Raw genomic sequence first — 22,533 nt, forward strand, 5'->3', positions numbered from 1 at the left:
CTAAGAAAGGTTTTCTACCCGGAAGTCTAATTGAATTAATGTTGAGATCCCTGCTCCTGCTAATGCCCTGCCCACTGGTGCTGTCACTCAGCACAGCCTCCTGTTTGCACCATGCAAGGACCGAGAAGGTGAATCAGACCTTCCCAGTAGTGGATTTTCGGCACAAGAGAGAACACCTTCTGAGGGTCCAGGACAGTTTTCGCTGCGAGAAAAAAAATAATGCCGACTTAACCTAAAGTCTGATCTTTAAAGGCACTGTGTCATTTGACACATGTTTGTATTACTTCGTGAATAGAATAGCTTTCCCAAGAAAAGCTGGAACACATGTGCTTATATGGGGCTGTACGTCACAGATTGATATGGTATGAATTCTCCGTGGAATCCTGGGAAGGAGGCTGGAGAGTGGATTCATCCTCATTTTGTGGATGAGCAGATGGCAATTTACAGTTTAAATAACAGTCACAAAGCTAGGGATGTGGTCCCCTGGGGACCAGACTCATGATCTTAGGGCTCTTGTTTTGGTGCTTTTCCTGTTGTATAACTTTTCACATTTTTTTAAACTTTGAGCTTTAAAGTAAAGATTTTTCAGGGCACCTGGGGGGCTCAGTCAGTTGAGCGTCCAACTCTTGATTTCTGCTTAGGTCATGATCCCATGGTCATGGGATCAAGCCTCGTGTCAGGCTCTGTGCTGATTGTGGAGCCTGCTTGAGATTCATTCTCTCTTTCTCTCTCTCTCTCTCTTTTCTCACTCTCTCCCTCCCTCTGCCCCTCTCCCACACTTGTGCTCTCTTGCTCTCTCTCAAAAAAGAGAGTAAAGATTGTTCTATTGTTTTCATTTCTAAATGAAAAAAAAGGAGAAAATCACAAATTTTGAAGTGGGAAAATTGGCGTTTACCTAGTAACTCAAGTCCACTTTGACATTCATTCTTCCAGGCCTTTAGAATCAAGCTTTCTGCACAGCGTACCCTGAAACATTCCAGGTCCAAAGACTGATCACAGAAGGGTAGGGGGAAAAAAAGCACAGGAGGCTGGATTAAGAGAAGCCGCCTGAATCCGTAAAGTGAACTCTAAGACAACGGTTAAGTTTCAATAGATGCAGAGTCAGTTTCTGAATCTGGAAGAAACTTACATGGTTCCAAACAGCTGTAGGTATTACTTGCCGTGGAGGAGTTCAACTCCGTTTTTATTTGCTGTCTGTTTTACAGAAAACAATAGACTGTCATTTTTTATAATGCCACATTGGTTATAAAAATACTCGTGGCTCTATGCCAGACAAGCCATAATCTCAGGAAGGAATGGAGGTGAGCTTTGATCTCAGTGGCCTCTGTCTGAATTACCATTTTCAGTGGACTACTGTGGCACTAGTCCCATCCTAGGGTATTTGGGGGACAACCGTGTCCTTCCCTCCCATAGTTGAGAAGGAGCTTTTGAAGTGCCCTTTTGGAAGCTATAGAAACACACGATACTTATCGTCAGTGTTCCACTCTGAACTGAAGCTCACCTCCTATCACACCTCTAGGTGTGATACTATTTCTCATTCTGTTACCACAGAGTAAAGTCACACTTGGCACTTTTACTGTCCTTTTCCTAGAATATCCCCAAAGCGCTTTCCGAGAGTGTCAACTGCTGTTTGGCTTGTTTTTCTGCCATGGAGAAAACAGAAACCCACCAGACACCAAGAGGATACTTAGTGTGTGTTAAGTAGGCGGTTCCAACCAAGCAGTGAGTCAAATCTGGCGTTCCCTGCCCCTGCCCCTGCCCCTGCCCCTTCGGTCGGTCTGTGCTGGGTCACCAGGTCTGAGAGCCACGCTTCAGAAGCATTTCTTTCTTAAATTTTTCTTAATGTTTGTTTTTGAGAGAGAGAGAGGGACCGAGTGTGATCAGGGGAGGGGCAGAGAGAGGGAGATGCAGAATCTGAAAGGGGCTCCAGCCTTCGAGCCGTGAGCACAGAGCCCGATGCAGGGCTTGAACTCCAGAACGGCGAGATCATGACCTGAGCCGAAGTCGGACGCTTCACCGACTGAGCCACCCGGGCGCCTCCAGAATCATTTCTTTTTATCTCTTACTCTTCCCTGATGATCACACTCAGTTGTACACCCGCTGCGTTCACCCAGACCACCCTCTGTGCTTCCACAGAAAGCAGTATCACCAAAGAAAAGACGGAAGATGCGTTGTGTTCAAAGTGTTGACTGGCATCTGACTGGAATGAGGACAAAAATTAACGTACCATTATACCCTCTATCAGCAGACCTCGTCACCACAGCCCTGTGCTTGCCAGAAAAAGGGGGGGGGGGGGAACCACAGTTACTAAGATAATAAACAGCCATTTCCAACCTGGCAATATTTTATATGAACTGGCCCTGCTCTGCTGTGTATCATTTGTCTTCTGATTCCTTGTTCAACGTTGCCTCCCACTCGAGGCCAAGTACATTACAGCTGTGCCAAAGAGTGGGTGGAAAAAATAGCCTTATTATTAACCTATGTTGAAAACATAATGGCTTTCTGAATGTCTTCATTCAGAGATGCAGTCACACAAGGTATTAATGCTCTTCCTTAAACATGGCAGAACAGAACCTTCGTTTAAACGTCTTTTGTCCGTGTCTGTGGCCCACCCGCACCTCGTGAGAAAAAATGAGCCCCGTGAAAATGACTTTCCTCTTTACACATTCACGTAGCTTGAATTCATAATTGGGCTATTTTTATTGGTCCGCGGCCCTATTATCCTATAACGCCGTGAATATGTAATTTAGAGTCATTTAGACCAGTCACTCCTGGTCCCCCAGTGCAGCACACGAGCGAGGCTGGCCTCTTTGTAAAGGAAGAGGAGAAATGGAGAGTAATTTGGCACAGAGCTGCTCAGCTCTGAAACGAGAGAGCTTTGGTAGCCTGTTTGGTAATAGCCCCCAGCTGTGTAGACTCCTGGCCGTAGGGCGTTTCCACATCGTCCTCTCATTTATTCCACATTGCGGCCCTGAGAGGAGGCAGGGTGGGGTTCACATCTTCACTTGACCCAGAACAGGGATCTGTGGTTGAGGGAGGACGGTGACTTGGCTGTGTTAGGACATTTGGGGCTCAAACCACCACATGGGACTTGGGCCACACTCTAGCTGTTATCCTAGGTGACACCGCAAAACCCAGGGTCGTCCCTTGCATGGCGGAGTGACACCTGTCCTCGCCTACCTGGTCACATATATTAAAAAGGCCCTCTGGCCTCAGTCACTGCCGTTGGCATCTCTGCTTTCGCATCCCATAGAATCAGCAGGTGCCAGGGGAGCACAGGCTTCCTTATCAACTGCAACTGGGGAAAAAGAAGACAGACATCATCCTCCGTGCTCTCCAGGATACAGTTCCGTGTCTGGGTTCCTCCATGGAACGCAGCAGTGGTATTTACTGGCCATTTCTCCGTGAGCCACTTTCGGTTAAACGGTGCCCAGTGGCGGGGACACAGACCGGCCTCCGGACTGCCGGGCTCCATCCCCTGAAGAGACTCTCCCTCCTGTCTGACCTGCAGAGTCCATGGCAGGGGGAGGAGGGAAACACCTCCGAAATCTTCCTTCCCGAAAGGTGTCCTGATACTTAGGTGCATGTAGACCACATCTGTTCTAGTCCCTTCATGCCACGTATACGGGTCTGTATTTACTGCTGATTTTAATTCACGTGTTTATGAGGGATCTTCTGTATCTCTCTTGATGCTGACAGTTTCATTAGGGATATTTCTTTTACTTTTAAAAGAACCCTTTTAAAAATATGCTGTGGCAGCTTGGAGGCGGTTGCAGGGTCCTCCTTTTTAATACAAGAAGTTGGGTTCAAACGCACAGTAACTGTCACCTGGTAAGCAGACACCGCCTGACTATGTCAACATTGCCGGTGATTTATTGCTTTAAATTGGAATCAGCTGATATTTGGTTCCACAGTTTTTAACTCTGCGGGGTTAATCTGGAACCTGCTGGTACCCATGAAATAGTTGTTTGTCTGCAGTTCTAAGACTGATGAAATGTGCAAAAGATGACTGTGTAATCAGCCTGGTATCTCTCTGTGTTACAGCTTAGTCCGTATGGCAGCACACGATCTCAAAAATAATTACTCTGCTGTAGTTAAAACATGGGAGCCGAATTCGGGAGCTGATTAAAAAAAAAAGAAAGAAAGAAAGAAAAGAGAAAGAAAGAAAAGAATGCATCCACCAAGTCCTTTCCTGAATTGGGTCATTCTGTTTTGTTATCTTCTTAGAGGGAACAAGTGGGTTATGATGGTCAGACCTCCTAGGAGCCTGAAAGCTTAGGGCAAGGCCTGGCGGACAGAACACTTAATCTGTTGCCAGTGTCTTTTACTACCTTTGATCTTTTGTTTTAGATAAACTTGATTAGACTAGACTTTCATTCCCTCCTCTAGACCTAGATAGGGCGCTTGGAAGTAAGGATGCTAATGCTTAGAGGTTTATTTTGTTCTGAAAGCAATCAAAAGATACCTGAAGTTATGGGAATCTGAAAAAAAAGATGCTAGACCAGTATCTACCCTTTAACATTCTACTTTCATAGCCAGCTATTGAAGACCTGAGAGAGAGGTCATTTGTTTGGTCTGCTTCAGATCTCGCCTCTTCTACAAAGCCCATCTGAAGGAAAAGCACTGTAGGTTTTTTGGAGTTTTTTTCCCCATAAACTGTGAAGTCTTGAGGGATATTTATTTCTGTTTACCAAGACGTTAGGAGTAGTCCACAGACAACTTACTGAGGTTTCAAGGAAGATCCAAGACTTGGAGTAAAATCTTCTGTATAAAGGTCTATTGATTAGATTATATGACCTGTCTTTGAATCGGAAGTAGGATGTAAGTTTTTCTGTTCAGAGGAGAGAAGAATACAATGGAATCTATCCTGAGGCAGTTCTCATCTTGTGGATCAAGACTCGCCTATCTGTTGGGCAACCGAGGTTATCTTATGGACCAGGGTTTCTCCTCCACGGAGGAGTCTGATGTACAATACTTTGTACAGATGAGAGATTATCAGGGAAGAAATGACAGTCTTATGAGAACCCAAGAATATTATCTGTAGCACCAACCTCTTTCTTTGGAGGCAAGTGAGAAGCCCTTTGGTTAAGACATACGAGAGGCTTTCTGTTTGCTGCGATAAGTTTTTACCCTCCCTGATGCGGTTGCTGGCTGTCTCTTTGCCTCTTCTGTCCCCTCTTGAACATACGGCTCCTTCCAAACAGACTTCCATCCCTTGCAGCCAAATGGTGCCTCCGTCATGACTCGAACACTGGCCCTGCTTGCTGTTACTGGTAACCAGAAGTATCGGAAGGTGTCAGCCTTGCGAGCAGAGCAGGCCCATACATTACTGCACTGTTTAGAGTCTGGATGGGAGACATCGGGCCTAGGAAGGGGGATTGATGGATGCTGCCCCCCACTCCCCTTTCTGAGCATGCCTTCTCTTGAAATATATATTTAATTACATGGAGTCATCAATTACATGTGATTTCTAGTCACAGTTTAGAGCAGGCCCTCCAGACTCGACTCAGCTTGTCTGTTATGAGGAAAAAGCCATCAATATTTTAAAAGCTGCTGACAGGCAAGAAGTTAGCCCTGATGCCTGGAAACTTAGTTTTTTTTTTTTTTTTTTAACTCTCTACGACATCTATTCATTACACCCCTACAGCAGTACTGAGGAAGGCTTACCATAGAACAGGGGGCATAATGAAGACTAATGAGATCAAACCAATCAGAGTCTTGAGGCATCAGGTAACCTAGATGTGTCCTGATTGTGTGGCCTGAATTTCCCACCTGGGAGCTTTCCGGAGCAGCCAGCACCCAGAGATGCCCCAGCGTGGATGTCACGAAACTGGGTCATGGGAGGTGCGGTGCGTTCCGGAGAATATATTTGAGGGCAGATTTTCCAGCGACAGATTTTGACAGGCCTTCCAGATTTCTCGTTGCATTTGGAGAGAATGAACGGTGTTCCAGTTCACCTAAACTTTCCAGCATTAAGGAAATGCTCCTGTGAGGGGTTTGAGGGAGGAGATTTACTCTCCCAGGCGCCTAAAGGAGCTTTATAGATAGTTTGCAAGAACCAGTTAGCCTGTTAGATTTCCATTTTGCCTATAAACTTGTTCAGGGGTCACGTTTATGCATAGCTATCTGTCTCATGTTCAACCTCACCCTTACCTCCTTTCAAAATAGTCATTTTGCTTTGTTCCTGTATCACAACACAAAAAGCCTCAAAGCCTCTTCTTAGAGCAAAGACTTATTAGTATTTCTGTACCATTGGGTTTTTTTATTTTTAATTTTTTTTTTAATGTTTATTTTTGAGAGAGAGAGTGAGAGACTGAGTGCAAGCAGGGGAGGGGCAGAGAGAGAGGGACACAGAATCTGAAGCAGCTCCAGGCTCTAAGCCATCAGCCCAGAGCCCACCGATGCCCAGGAATTGTGACATCATGACTTGAGCTGAAGTCAGATGCTTAACCAACTGAGCCACCCAGGAGCCCCCAGTTGCTTAGGTGTACATGAAATCCCAACTAAGGAGGATAAAGAAAAGAGGTGGATGTATTAAATTTTTTGGCGTGCCTGTTACCTAGATGTTCATAGCATACACCTTGATATCTCGTATATCTGTTATGTTTGGGCATGTGCTGATTTTTTCATGAATTCCTGAGAGGGATTTAAAACAGCGTTACCTAGGTACTAAAAGGGCTGGAAGACACCACTTGCTAGCTCATATCTCACCCCAGGAAGACAGCCCAGGATAATGCCCCTCTCCTTTGCCCGGTCCAGACCCCCTGAGACCTCTCCAGGTCACGGCACGCCCACCGGCATGGCACCCACTCACTTGAGAATGCTGATCGGTTAAAGGGTTAGGGTTAGGGAGTCGTAGGTGAGCCTGAATTACTGGGTTTGCACTTCGAAAAAGTGCTACTGGAGAAGACAAAGAAGAACTTCTCATTGTGGATCAAATGTCACCGTTTAAACAAATGAAATTAAGAATCGCTCATCACTGAGGACTGAAATAGTAGACACGTAATAGACATGTAATAGCAGTATTACATTCCTCCTCGCAGTGTAGCCAATTTTACCAAGTGGTCTGTTCAAAAAAAAAAAAAAAACCACGAAGCTGATTTCAATGCATAACGCACTTCATCTACCTGATTTCTCTAGAGTCATCCTCCACCTCCTGATTTTCTGAAACATACTCACTTCGACCGTCTGGTGTGTTTGTATCATAGCCACGTTGCCAGATGTGCTGAAGGTGAGGGTGGAGTGTCCTGACATGTTTGTCATTGTTTCTCCTCCCTCCCCACCTCTCTCTCTCTCTCTCTCTCTCTCTCTCTCTCTCTCTATATATATATATATATATATACATATACATGGCCCGTTTGTCATTGTTTCTTCTCTCTACCTCTCTCTCCCTTTCTCTCTGTCTCTCTCTGTCTCTCTCTGTCTCTCTCCCCCTCTCTCTCTCTCTCTATATATATATATATATGTATATATATATATATATATATATATATATATATATATATATATTTTTTTTTTTTTTTTTACTACTATGTGTTGCAGTTAACCAGGGTTCGCTAAGATCCTGTGATAGAAACAAAAACGTGTGAGGGCTTCAGACACAGCAGGAGTCTCTTTCTTGCTCTTTCTCTTTCTCTTTCTTTTCTCTTTCTCTTTCTTGCTCATGGCAGTAATCCTGTCTGGGAATTCTTGGTAGTTGTAATGCGCCTTTCCTCTGCATGCAGGCGTAGGGATCCAGCCCTCTTCTTCCCGCTCTGCTTCCCCCCACCCCCACCTGCCTCCCCCGCCTCCCCCCGGGGCCTTTTCTTTCCCCTATCTGATCCATCTAGAAGAAAAGGAAGGAAAATACGGAAGAGTTCTATCTGATCTATTAAAAGCTTTGGCCCTGAAGCAGCAAGTATCACTTCCACTCACATTCTCTTAGACTGCATAGAGTCACATGGCAAGATGCTAGCAAATGTGCTTCCGCCCATGTGCTCTGGGACAGTCCTGGCTCGGGGGGCTTGGGGCGGCAGCTGGTGTGTTTTCCTGCAGTGCTTCCCAGACTACTTAGAGGATAAGCATCACTGGGAACACTGTTATACATATTCCCAGGCCTTTTCCCTGGACATCCGTATCCGGTAGGACCCTGGCTTGGTTCCAGGAATCTGGTTTAATATTCACACTCCAGGTGATGATCTTCTTCAGGAAAGTTTGACAACCACTGTTATAAGATATAATTAGATTGTAAAAAGGTATTCTGTGCATTTTCGCAGTCTTGGGCTGGAAATCCTATGTGATAAGGAATGGTGGTAGACCAGATGAACAAAGTCTAAACCCTGGCACCCTTGCTTAACTCTCTTTAGCCTCAGAGTATGGCTGCAGGCCTGATTGCGTAGACAAGGTTACACTCTGACTCCAACATGGAACACCATTACATATGTCCAAACCCGAATTTTTCTTTGAATTAGCTGATTGCTTCATTTAGTTGAGTGTGTTTAGCAGTCGTCTTGATATACGGTTATTTTATGGTTTATGTCAGATACTTGGAACATACCTGCTTACGACAGCTCTTAACACTTAGGCCAGTGTATAAGATTGACTAGGAACAAAATCTTAGGTGTTCGCTTTCCCTCCTGTCATAACATTGAATCCTTTAGAAACTTACTACCATAGGAATTAAAAGCATAACTGTCTTAGACGAAGAGTGGTTGAATTATATATCAGTGACCTCAGTCCAAACACGAAGGACAGAAAGCTCTCCACCCAGCCTTCTGAACACACCAGGAGAATGACACGAGACGTGAGGAATTCTGTTTGTTACCCTCATGGCACACCAGAATCCCGGGCCACTTTCTCTGTGCTACCCAGCAGTCGCGTGGACCATGTCCCTCTCAACAGATCGGAGTGGGCTCAGAGAATTCAGACCAACTTTAATATTAGCCCAAGACAGTCAAACACAAGAAGGTAACCCTTCCTCTGGAGAGGCTAACCTAAAAAGCGCTTGAGGACAAACCAAAGGATATCTGTAATATCCACTGTCAGGGAGTTCCTGAATGCTTCATCTTCTGGAGATTGAATCACATTTAGAACTAACAGTGCAACGCTTCGTGGTGAGAGAAGATCTCACTGCAAAGAAGTATCATTATCATTTATTATCTGCACAATTAGGAAGCAGTAGCGTAAGGCAGAGGCTTGGCCGTGTAACTCATCTACGGTGCCCAGAGCCTTTTAGCTCACTGCAGGGGCTTTTATAACACACCCTGCCTCCGATCCCCATCTTAATAATAGTGTGTGCAAAATCCAAACAGGCAGGGCCCTTAGGTCCAAAAGAACTACACGCTTGGAAATCCATTTCCATCCAGTCATCTCAGGATGGAATGGGAGTCTGCTGGATATTCCTCTTCTCTTTCCTCTAAAGATCTCGCAGAAGAATTTAAGTGTCATTGGCAGTGATCGAGAGAAATGAAAGTTTTTAGATCAAACACCACTTGGCTGTGTGTGCAGCGTGGGGAAGGCTGATAGATGGCATGTTCTTCTTGAGTGAAACCAAAAGGCTGCTGATCAGTGTGTGGCATGTAGTTTGCTATAATCTTGAAACCAGGGAAATATTTCACGTTTCCCTCAGGTTTTCTAGGGAGAGATTCTGTAGGCAAAGAAGATGAATCTTCTCTCCACCTGCTAAAGAATGAGCAGTTAACTCCACAGCTAAATATTAAATACATCAAGTACACGGACTGTATTATATTTTTCTTGTATCCATAATCTGTTATACTTACTTAGTTTCCTGAAAAATGGAAGGCCACGCCCAGTAGATGTATGGGTTGAGATTTAAAACAACGAAGCACGGGGGTCTTGGACACAAATCGGTCTGTCCTTGGATTCAGGCCCGAGGATGGAAAGTGAGGGCCAGCGGGGAGAGTTTTGTCTGCGGTAGCCCCCGTTCTTCTCTGCTATGGCAGGATGACCCCTAAACTACCCCCTTCCACTTTCCAAACTGTCCCCACTGGGATAGATCTTCCAGTCACCCTAGATGTAGAGGAAGCTTCCTGGTACCCCTACAGTGCCATCCTACAGTAGAAGGAAGAAAAGCCGCTAATTTTTTCCATGAGCTCTATGTGCTCTGTAGACAGTATCTTGCTAAATGGATAGAACAAAATCTGTCTGACCCAACCAGTAGACCACACCTATCTCAGCTCAGACATTGGTCAACGAAACCAGAGTCCTTTCTCCAGAACGAACCGAGTGTTGCATGGACAGTTTTTATCTCAGGTTGCCCCAATTGGAAAGGCTCGTAACACAAAGTCTAAAAGGAAGCCATGCTGCTGTGGGGCAGGCAGATGGGAAGATGGCCCCAGGACAATCAATCAAGAAGTATTTAAAAAGTACCTGATGCCTGACGCTGTGCTATGCCTTGTGAAGGGGACCAAGGAAATTCATGACATGTCCCCCCTGCCCTCCTAGAGCTTTGAGGGACCTCCGGTGGCATGATAATGCAGCCACACCTGAACTGTGATAAGAGACAGTTTATCAGGCGGTCAGTGATCTTCTTCTCGTGTCTTTTCGTTGTAATGGTAACTCTCAAAATGCCGTCCAGCCCCTGGGATCCCCTTTTCCGGAGGTGCCTAAACACGCTCTGGACACATGTACCCTATTCTCTTCCTGACGTTTTCCTTCCTTTCCTCCCCTGATCCTGGGCGTTTAGAGTGCCCCCTCCTTGTATGCAGCCTAGTGTCTCTGTTGTTTTCCCTCCTCTGTTGTTGCTGAGATAAAGGGAAGTGATAAGTCTGTGGTTAAACTCCTTTGATAACAGTGAAACCCGTGTGCGCCCATTAGATGCAACAGGTTTTATTTCAAATAACAAACTGTTTTAGGGAATTTTTGCCTCCTGGGGAAGTGCCATCAAGTGTTCAGCTTGGCAGAAATATTGTCGTACCCTGAATAGGTAAGTCATCAAAATGATTCCATTAAAATTGATTGGCACTGTAGAGGCCACCGAAATGGGTGTTCAGAAGACTCAAAGGCCATGCAAATGGGTGAACTTGGCTAGTTCCAAGTAATTACTTCAGAAAGCAAGACAACAAAATCAATTCAAACCCTATTAAAGGGTGAATGGTCATCGCTTACCGAAGACGCCCGCTCGTCCCCCTTCTACCCAGACACTGCAGGGAGCAGCGTGAGATTGTGACACGTGTATCAATACTGCCTTCCGGTACCTCGGTTTCCTCTGGCGTAATGTTGGGCTGATGCCATCTCGTCCCTCCCCTGTCTCTCTGGGCTTGGGGCTTTATGGAGGAACATGTCCAATTTAAGGTGGACCGTAATCTCGACCACTTACTAAGCACTCTGAGGTATATGTCAAGAGCTGTGTTACACATTTTCATAAATTATCTTCTTAATACAGTAGCCCTGTGGTGTAGCTGCTGTTAACTAATCCCATTTTATAAATAAGCAGAGGTTTAAAGACATTTGTCAAACACCCAGTCAGTCTGAAAAATCTATTAAGGGGGGACTGCGTCCCTTCTTGGGAAGCTTTATGAATGAAGGACAGAAATATCCGTGTCACTTTGAAAACTGACATAGTCTCTCTCTGCCGTGAGAACTCTGGGCCCGAGGATACTTGCCTTTTATCCCTGGAACATCAATTTATACTTGGCCACAAAAGCGCATTTCTCCTCTGAGTTTCGCTGTTCGAGGCAATTTGTAAAAATATCTCCCTCCCTGATCTCCATGCACATGAAGGATGACTCAGTTGTCATGGGAGTGAGAGAGACAGTTACCATGGCCATAAATATCGGCTCTTCAGAGTCCTGTACCACAGGAAAAGCACTAAAATCAGTTCAAATCTTCACTTTAGCCAGCACGCAGTTTTATGCCTCTCCATTTCAGTGTGACCATAAAGACCAGAGTAAGGCAGGAGATACGACTCTCCACATTCCGATTCCAGAAAAACCACTTGGGTTCCACCTCAGATTGAGACAGGTCCTCACACAGGCCCGTGAAACGTTAGAATACAGCGATGCTGCAGATGAGTGCTGAACTGAGCCGCGCTTTATCTGACTCAGGCTAACGACAAGGGGCCTGTACTCGAGGTGTCCGTGAGCGCACTTGAGGCAGGATCATGAAGCTGACGCTTGGGAGGCTGGTCTGGCCACAAAGCATCGTGTAGCCCAGTGTGCTGAGTCAAGAATCCTAGGAAAACAGACATGATTTTAACTTACTCTCATTGCCACTAGGCTCCTAATTACAATGCCATCCTGTCCTCCAGAGAATGCATACTACGAAATAAACTTATATTAGAAACTTCCTTTTAATGAGGTCTCTCAGTACTTTAGAACCTAAATCCTTTTTAATTGGATTCAAGCTAGAACTACCTTCTACCACATTTAACCCTGGGATGCCTTCCTCGTGTGAAGTTATCTCTGTTCGTTGGGCCCCGGGAGAAGGAACAGTTCCTGCCGTCCCCACGGGGGCCCATCGCTGCCTCAAAACTCTGAGGAGGCCTGCCCGGCCAGTCACACCGGTTTTAGGGAGACTGCTCCCATGTGGCCTTCCAGTTGGCTTATCAGACTCAACCTAAAGTTATTTTCTTCTTACCTTTAGAGAAAAATTACAGTCCTCCTTCTAAGTCCAGAATTTGTCTTTTCAAAATGAAAACGCAACCAAATCTGCAGTTTGCCTCTTACCTTGCATCCCCAAGATCTAATGACATTCTCCCACAAAGGAGGCTGCTTGCTTGCTCCGCCCTGTCCGCCATGGCTCCTTGACAAGCACGTGCGCGTCTGGCCTTCCCTTGCCTAGCGTGGGAGCGGTTGCGAAACGGCTAAATGCAGTGATGGGCCTATCTGGGGGAAAGGTGACATTAAAATTCTTCGGATACCTTTGCAGCTGTTACACATTTGAAGTGGTCTAACACAAGTGGGTTTTTTTTTCAGAGGCCCGGGGACAGGGAGAGAGAGCCGATTCCAGAAACTTTGCCCTTGATGTCTTTTCTGTCTCTGCAGTGCTCTTGCTGGGATTTACATAATAATGGTGAGGAAGCGTTGCAATGCACACAAAGCTGTGCACATTCCTCAGTTGTTTTCCCAAAAGGCTTAAAAATGCGGTAGATTTAATCTAGGTCAAAAAAAAAAAAAAACCAAACCCTCCATTTTCTTGGCAGAAGATTTAGAGAGTACTCCTAGGGGTATCAGGAGACAGTCCTCCAGGTGAGGTCCCCAGGACAGCAGGAGGCTGGGGGTGGCCTAGATCTTGTGGCCAATTAACAGAAAGTGGTCATGGCGGGTCAGGTGCAGGGTCTGAGGGCAGCGGGGCGGGGTTGTGCGGAGTGGGTGACATACGTTCTCTGTCCTCGGGTTGAACGGCCAGCTCAAGTTTGTTGTAGAGTAGTAACCCTGCTGGGGACGTGAGTCACGATTCTCGCTTCTCACTTCTCGGAGGAACGCAGAATCCCTGCCCCAGGCACCCGGCCGTGCTTTGTCCCCATTTTGTCCCTGAGGTTTCCCAGGGGATTCCCTCGGGATTGTGCCTGGCGATCCAAGCGGTGGGGTTCCCCCCTCCCCGAGAGCAGAATGGCGGCGGTGTCCCCCTGCTTCCTAGGTAATGGCCAGGTGGTAAGCCTTTTTTTTTTTTTTTTTTTTTTTTTACATCAGGGCACCAGTTCGCTCAAACTCCACAAAGCGAAGCTGATTGGATACGGTTCCGTTAAAAGTTGATTGCTACAGGATGTGGCGTTTGCGCTGGGTAGCTAGGGAAGTCCCGCTCTTAGATAGAGGGGGGTGAAAAGCTGGTCTCGGGAGGCTGGCTGAAGTTTCAGACAGAAGGTTTAGGTTCTAAAAAGGTATTTCTGGCTCCGTGAAAGTGGGCTGCGGCAGTTCTAGTGGTCTCAGAGGAAGGCAGAGCCCGTCAGGTGGTTGACGGCACACCCTGATGATCAGCATGGACACCGCAGAGTGCGGTCAGTCCCCAGTGACTGAGATGGTTATGCCTTTGCTCTTAGCCCCTTGTGGGTAGTCTGTTAACTACCTCTGGGGGTGACAAGAGAGGCAAGTTACTAGCATTAACTGGTTGTAAAATTCCCTGAGGAGACGGTACCGAAGCCCAGAGAAAGCTGTGCCCCCTTAACGTCCTCTGATTTTTTTCCCCCTTAGTTTTGAGTTTAAAGCAGAAAAGGAGGGGAGTGCGAAACAAAACTCGTGTGTTTTCTTGCAGGTCTTTCCCATAGCTACCTAATGTTTGCTTTGATGGCTGCTTTTTTTTTTTTTTTAATTTTTTTCTTCAACGTTTATTCATTGCTGAGACACAGAGATCGAGCATGAGCGGGGGAGGGGCAGAGAGGGAGACACAGAATCCGAAGCGGGCTCCAGGCTCCGAGCTGTCAGCACAGAGCCCGACGCGGGGCTCGAACTCACAGACCGTGAGATCATGACCTGAGCCAAAGTCAGACGCTTAACTGACAGAGCCACCCCGGCGCCCCATATTGCTGCTTTTTTTATTCCTTTACTTTATGTCTCTCATTCTGTCCTTGAGGCCAGCCTGGTTCAACACCCACGTCCAGAAGAGCTGCCATAAGGAATTCGCACACAGGAGCACGTAAACGTGCTCAGCGAGGGGGCTGGGTTTTCAAGGTAGCTGGTGAAATTAGAGCATTAATGGTTTGGTCCTATCTTGAGCTCCCCTAAAGCAAGCCAGATTTTGAGGCCTGAGAGGGAACAAACAGCTAGGACCTTGGAGGCCATGAGTTAACAATGTTGCATTTGATTGGGGACTTGTTTCTTGGTGAGTGGGCTTCCTGCTGAGGAAAGGGCTACATGCCTGCCTCTCCAGGGTACGGGTTCGCCTCCAGGGTACTGGTTCGCGTCTGCTTCCGTTTGAAGAATGACAGTCTGTCATTGCCTTTTTCCTCAAGATGCGAAATGTCAACCTTCCAGCCACAGGAGAATTACTTCTCTCTCTCTCTCTCTCTCTCTTTTTAAGGTCATTGCTAAGTTTTAAAAATTTTAATTCAGGGGATTTTTGATGGGGCTTTTTGAACCTTTAACTGCTTTGTAGAAACTGAAAGTCGGGGGTCTTGGGAAAGGTGAGGCCAGTGATTGAGAATCTAAACCTCCCACATGTGGAACACTTACTGGAGCACAAAATGTACCACTTAGATCAACAACCTTTGAACTCTGAAAAAAAAAGTATTGAATTCTCTCTATGGAAGCTAAAATTGAAGAAGAAAATAGATTACCCGGGGAATCAAGTATGGGGACTATGTCCTCTTTTGACTTAAACTGGATCGTGTGCTACCGACTTGACCAGAAGCCAAGATCCCAATTGAGGGGACTTGTGTAAAGCGGGCACCTGTTTTGCTTACAAATGTGTGTACAAAAGAGAGCTTCATTCACAGAAAGGGGAAAAAAACATAGCGGGTTCACTAATTTAGCCTTCCAGGGCCTTCGGTCCCTTGATCTGTGGGCACCTCAGAATTCAAAGGCAGCCTTTAAAAGAGTTCTCAATTCACAACATGATGGCTTTGTCGATGTCCTGAATTCGAATATATCTTGAGCTAAATTTGTCTGCCAGAACTGTTAGCTTTGTTTTTAAAAGAAATAAGTATAGTGTTCAGTCATCAGGTGATCATTCTCTAGTTGTCTTCAAGGGTTTATTTGCTTAGATTTAGAAAGATAAATTTCATAAGTTTGATATGTTGAATGGCCTTGGAGGTGTGGACAACCCCTGCTCTTTACCCCACGGATGGAGTTCATGTGGGGAGACAGTTGTTCAGTGCACAACACCTTAAGCTCCACACATGAAATACTTTTATTTTATCAGCTTAGCCAGAGTTGTGGGAAATTACTTTTTTCCTTGCCTTCTTTCTTCCATCATGATGCTACTCTTCAGTAATAATAACTTAATATGAAAGAGTTATGTATTTCAGAAAATGTTCCACAATTTTCCATATTAAGATGTTACTAAAGAATAGCATCAAAAAAAGAATCAACAGTTAGGACTAGAACATTCCAGAAAGGCCCTTTCTCCCATTTATGAGAGTGCCTTTCAAGGAGCATTTTCCTCAGTCCAGGAGATTGGTGGCTCCAGCAGAGTCATGAGGGGCTTCTCAGAGGGCTGGCTCCCTGTGCCATGGTGAGTGTAAATTGTGGGCCTGGGGTCTGAGACTTCAACCCTAGGGTTGACAAGTGACTATTTCAATAATTGAAGACCAAGTCACCGACCTCCCATCTTTAAGCCTGGGTTCTATAGTAAAAACTGCCTTACCATCCATACTTTAGAGTGAAAGACAACGCTGCCTTTTTAAAATGGCATCTCTACAGCATTAACCCTTACTCATTCCCCCTCATGTGGAAGGGTTCAGAAAACTCAGAGGAAATTTCTTTAGTGAGTATGTTGTCAATTTTCCTAAGGGCAGAACTGGTTTTAAAATCTGGTTTTGGGGGCACCTGAGTGGCTCAGTTGGTTAAGCATCCAGCTTTAGCTCAGGTCATGATCTCACAGTTTGTGAGTTCGAGCCCCACATTGGGCTCTGTCTGACAGCTCAGAGCCTGGAGCCTGCTTCGGATTCTGTGTCCCCCTCCCCCACTCATGTTTTCTCCCTCCCTCCCTCCCTCTCTCTCTCTCTCAAAAGTAAATAATTAAAAAATTTTTTTTTCAATCTGGTTTTTGGTATCATTCCCCAGGGCTGTGTCTACACTGCCCTCCACACTGAAGAATATAAATACAGTGCTGTTTCATTCAGGGCAAGCCATGATATAAAGTGGTTATGTCTACATAAGCAATGCATTTTTTTTTCCCCTGTGAGTATTATTACCAAGAGTTTCCAAGTAAAGATTTTCAAGAGAAACAGCTGTGGTTTGAAAAGATTTGTGATAATCCAGATGGTTTCTTTGAGGATAAATCTACTTGATCATTTAAAATTAAAGTCTTTCAGTAGACTTGAGTGTCTTTATGATTTTAAATACACTACGTGTGTGTGTGTGTGTGTGTGTGTGTAGATACCATTGGCCTGTCTTGCTTGGGGCTTTATCTTTGGAAACAACAAAAACCTCCTCACAGTGTCTCAAATTATTCTGCAATTAAGCTGGCAATGTACCTGAGGGAACTCTGGGTGACAGCAGAAACTATTTGTGAAGAGTTATAGTCAGACAGCAACTACTCTGTCTGGAGTATATGCACTTAGCCTCTGTGGGAATTGCCTCCCGCACCTTCCGAGACAAGATGCCTAATCATATTGCACAATTATAATGCTGATTGCACATTGCTTCACACGTCGAACACATGCCATCAGATTGCTAGCCTTGTCAACTTGTGGGAATCGGGGCGGCCAGAGGCCCCTAGGTCCCCTGACTCACTCCTTTGGGGCCCAGTGTTCACTTGGGGCTCACTGACCACCCACAGAGGCTCACCATGAGGTTTGCGCTGGTCAGCCTTCATAGACGGCACTCAGCACCCCAAGATCTTTCTAGACCTTCTCGCCCATCAAAGCTAATCTTCTGTGGCCTTCCTGGGAGCTTTCCTGGATGTTCCAACGTGAAGCAGCATAGTGAATTCCTCGGGAGATGTGAGTGGCCAGTGAGCTTTACTGCGTTACCCTTCCCCAAGATGTGCACAGACTCCTCAGCATCTCTTCACGATCAGTAGAGGAGTCCTCACTGGTGGACATGTTAGGCTCTGTGTGGGCCTGACACGCTGGTATTTGGCTCTGGAACCTCTTCCCAAGTTTTACCACCGAACCTATTGCAGCCGTAAATTTAAAAAGCCCTGGTGAGGAGCAATGGGGAGGTGTTGATAAATAGAGCCATGGAAGGTGAGTTATTATTTGGGGGGCGGGGGCTCTTAAATCCAGAGCTCTTAACTGATACAATGAATTGTCAAAAAGAAAAAAAAAAAAACCCTGTTAACATGGGACAACCATAAATTAACCTGTGGGCAGAGCATCATGTTTATCTTTTCAAAATTTCTGCTACGGGCAGAGACCCCTGAATGGGTGGATAAAGGTGGCGAGAGTTGTACAGTCCACGTGCGTGTTAAGACTGTGTGAAATGGACAAGGAAGAAACGTGAGAAACAGCACAACTCAATGGCGTTGAGTAGAAACCGGAGGGCGGAGACATGGCCAAAGCACCTGGCTCATCAAACTGCGCTAGTCTCTGCTAATCCCCCAGAGGCACCTGCCAGGTCACTTCCCATCTCTGAAATGGAACAGAACCGTCTTTGGTACCGCCACCGGTGGCAGGGAGAGAGGGGCATTCCAGAGTGACGCTGACCCCTGAGGGGTCGTCCGCCCTGGTGCCTGCCACAGCCGCTGACCATTGAAGGGCATCTGTGGCCGTTGTCGGTGTTTAACTGCCCACCTTACAAGGGTGTTTGATAAAAGAAACGGGCTAAAGGGGGGAGGTCCATCCCCTGAATCGGATTGCTAAGCCATCTGGTGCTGCAGCTGACCTGAAAATGAATCCAGTAAATTTCAGACCTGAGTTACAGCTGGCATGGGGAAATCTAAGAGACAGGTGGTTCCCTTAACAGCTGTACATCCAGTTAGGGTAGGCAAGAAAGAAAATTCCAACTCTGCTGAACCTTCATGGATTTTCTGGGATCTTTAGTAGCCCCCGGCCCTTTTGCCATGGTAATGACCACATCAGGGCAAATAATATATCTCTCCCTTCCTTGGTTGAAATAATCTGTGCAGGTCAATGCATCTGAGATTTCAAGTGGGCATGTCAAGTGGTGGATGGAGGAAAAAAGACTATGGTTGTTAGCCAGGAGGGTACTCCCAGAAATGAGAGTCTTTCAAGCACGTTTCTACTCTGGATTAATACAGACTAGTGTCTCTTGAGGGGAATAACCACACATTGCTGTATCTAAGGGGGCTACTTAAATTTGTAGTTCCACATACCATAAATTTTAAGATAACTTTAATCAAACACTGTTTTTATTCAGTGAATTAGTATGCATGCTGAATGAAGTACAAGCAAAGAATAATTTTGACTTAAAAAAAAAATGTGTTGTGAATGGAACACTTCGGCTATATAGCCATGTTGTTTTGAGAAGGAGTTGAGGCAGACCTGGTTTTTCTTCACTGATTGAGAGGTAATGAAACTAACTAAGGTACAGAGGAAGTAAGATGTTTCTGTCTAAGTCACTCAGGAACCCAAATGTGTGAAACCAAAAGTAGAATCTTGGGGTGATATTCCCAATCCTAATGTCTTCCCCCCAGAACCCCCACGATTGTGCAGATTGTTCATTGCATGCGGGTGCCCAGCTGAGACCACAGGTAGAGGCAGAAATTCAGCCCGGACCCCGCTCACCAAGCCTTGGGCCATGGCAAGGGGCTGTGCCCGTCTGGAGATGGGACACCTTTTCCCAAGGTGCCAAGTCTGTTAGTGGAGTCTGAGGGGCCTGCGCTGTTGGGTTGGGGTCGGGAAGCAGATCACCATGTTAGCCAGGATATTCTTCTGTGCGTTACAACGAGAAGCATAGCTTATCTTGGCGTAATCTCTAAAACGTCTTGTCTAAACGGATATAGAGTCAGGGAGGCGAGAGCTGTGCACAATTTGAAGGGGGGTCTGTTGAGGCGACCCTGATTTCACCCTAGCAGTTGTACAGGCAGAGTGGGCCCTGGGTGAGACTGGAAAGTGTTTGAGATCTGGGGTATCTTCCCATCTCCCCTTTTGGACATGAGGCTCCTTTCCCCATTCCTTTCCCCTCTGCCTCCCGATGCCGCATCACTCTGACATCAGCTTCAGACTTGCCCTTTCTACACACACAGTGACACCCACACCCACACACACCTTGTGCTCACTAAGGACGTCGTTCAAAAGGAAAGCGCTTTAACCAAATTCATACTAACATGTAAATAGCTGGGAGCGATTAGATGTTTCCATCCCCAAGGGCAGCATTTTAATACTTAAGTAGGAAATGAACTGCACCTTCCTGGTGGATGTCAGGCAGTGAGAAGGCGTAGGGATTCTGTTGCAGGGTTAAAGGCAGGAGAGCTTTCTTTATTCCCAAGACCATCGCGCATTGGTCTGAGCTCTTCCCGTTGGCCCCACACATGGGGTTCACTCACTTGGATCATCGTGCTTCTCACTGCTTTCATCTTACTGTCTCCAGCTGTCTGAGTTCGGGGCCCCTGCCCTTCCACGGTCCCCGTGGGCCAGAATGAACTCCGTTCTCGGCTCTGAGCCTGGCCACGCTGGCCTGTGTTCCTCGGCTTCTGAATTGCCTTCTTTCCTGGCGAGCCTTACGGCCTCACACCTTCCACTCCACCCCTCAGCCTTTTTCCTAAGTGTCCCACTCCCAAAACCTGTCTGCTTGAGAGCATCAGACTCTGCCTCAGTTTTGAAGCTCTGGTGACCAAGGCTGAAGTCAGGGGCCTCCCCCATTGCCCCTTCTCCAGCAGCCAACGTTGTAAGCCCGTGAGACAGGGAGTGGGAGAGAGGGAGAGGGGGAGGCGTTACCGAGGTTCTCTTAGGAGCTTTCAGAAAGCAGAGGTTATGTCTCTCTGCGCTTTTCTTACTCTAGCAAGCCCAGTGAAGCATAGTTGGTATTTTTTTTTTCTTCTTAGGTGTTTATAGTGGGTTGCTGGAAGCTGGGATTTGACTTCCCTGTTTAAAGTTACTCCTGGGTCCAGGGCGCCTGGGTGGCCCAGTCGGTTAAGCATCTGACTTCGACTCAGTTCATGGTCTCACCATTCATGAGTTTGAACCCCGCATCGGACTCTGTGCTGACAGCTCAGAGCCTGGAGCCTGCTTCGGATTCTGTGTCTCTCTCTCTCTCTCTCTGCCCCTTCCCCCCTGCCCTGAAAAATAAACATTGAAAAAAAATTACAAAAAAAAGTTTACTCCTAGATCCTAAGCACATCCTATAGCTCATCTTGGGTTCACTTTATGCCACTGAAGCCAAAGCCACTCATTAACTTGAAAAAGTTTTGTTAAAAAAAAAAAATCTACCATCAGGCCACATAACTCTGGTCAAAGAAGTCAGAATAGCTGAAGCGAAAAGCACGCTAAAAATAAAAATGGTCAGTCTGTCCATCTGTGATTTTAATTTTTTTAATGTTTATTTTTGAGAGACAGAGTGTGAGCAGGGGAGGGGCAGAGAGAGAGAGAGAGAGAGAAAGACACAGTATCTGAAGAGGCTCCAGGCTCTGAACTGTCAGCACAGAGCCCAACGCGGGGCTCGAACTCACAAGCTGTGAGATCATGACCTGAGCCGAAGTCGGACACTTAACCGACTGAGCCACCCAGGCGCCCCTGTCTGTGATTCTTTCAAGAAACTGCATAATGTTCACTTTCTTCCATTGTGCCAATGAATGCCTACATTTTAGGAGTTCCTAATCCTTGGATGCATGTGGTATGAGGGCCAGGAAGCTGTGATTGTTTTCTGCTTTCTCTAGAAGGTGAGGTTTTGTGTATTTAATCTCAGTAGACTGAAACAAAATCAGATCTGCAACAAGTTTCCAAATTTCTTTTCCGAAGGAGGAGGAAGCATCATAGATGTATTTTTGTATCTTTGGGGTAAGTACCTAGTTGTGCAGTTGCCAGATCATAGGGTAGTTCTATTTTTAACTTTTTGAGGAACCTCCTTACTGTTTTCCAGATGGGCTGCACCAGTCTGCATTTCCACCAACAGTGCAATAGAGTGCCCCTTTCTCTGCATCCTTGCTGACACCTGTTGTTTCTTGTGTTGTTAATTGTACCCCTTCTGACAGGTGTGAGGTGGTATCTCACTGTGGTTTTGATTTGTGTTTCCCTGATGAGGAGTGATGTTCAGCATCTTTTCCTGTGTCTGTGAGCCATCTGGATGTCTTCTTTCGAAAATGTCTATTCATGTCTTCTGTCCATTTTGAATGAGGCTTTATTTTGAAAAACCAGAATGCCAATTTATGATTCTGAACTTCTGCTGGCTTATGACGCCAACCCCCTGCTCTCAGCTGTGCCATGTTTTCCAGCTCTTTGCCATACTCCCTTCGGTCCCCAAAACAGAACCGAGGTCGATGCCTCAGTTACGCATTTCTTTCATGCTCCTTGCTCTGCTTGGTGTACGAGGACCTCTCAAAGCCAGCCCCAACTCTGTGGCTCCATGCTTCAGGACCCTTCAGTACAGTCAGGCTGAAATATTTACAGTCTTCATGAGTGCATCTCCCCACTTTTTTTTCCTCCGTCCAGCTTACAAAGACAGTTCAGAGGTAGCATCTTTTTTCTTTCAATTTTTATTTTTATTTTTATTCTTTTAACATAATTTATTGACAAACTGGTTTCCATACAACACCCAGTGCTCATCCCAACGAGTGCCTTCCTCGATGCCCATCACCCACTTTCCTCTCTCCCCCATCCCCCATCCCCCATCCACCCTCAGTCCATTCTCCGTATCCAAGAGTCTCTTACGGTTTGCCTCCCTCCCTCTCTGTAACTTTTTTTTTCCTCTTCCCTCCCCCTCCACCTGTGAATGAAAACATATGGTATCTGTCTTTCTCTGACTTATTTCACTCAGCATAATACCTTCCAGTTCCATCCACGTTAAATTTTTAAAGGTTTTGTCCACTCCCTTTTCC

General features: G+C 46.1%; 1 protein-coding gene across 10 annotated transcripts in view; it reads left to right on the plus strand.

Annotated features, from left to right (window-relative positions):
• CELF2 (CUGBP Elav-like family member 2) overlaps window positions 1-22,533 on the plus strand; it is an 821,985-nt gene that overhangs the window by 687,029 nt on the left and 112,423 nt on the right. The window lies entirely within an intron of this gene.

The sequence above is a fragment of the Acinonyx jubatus genome, chromosome B4 (genome assembly GCF_027475565.1).
Source record: "Acinonyx jubatus isolate Ajub_Pintada_27869175 chromosome B4, VMU_Ajub_asm_v1.0, whole genome shotgun sequence".
Taxonomy (NCBI): domain Eukaryota; kingdom Metazoa; phylum Chordata; class Mammalia; order Carnivora; family Felidae; genus Acinonyx; species Acinonyx jubatus.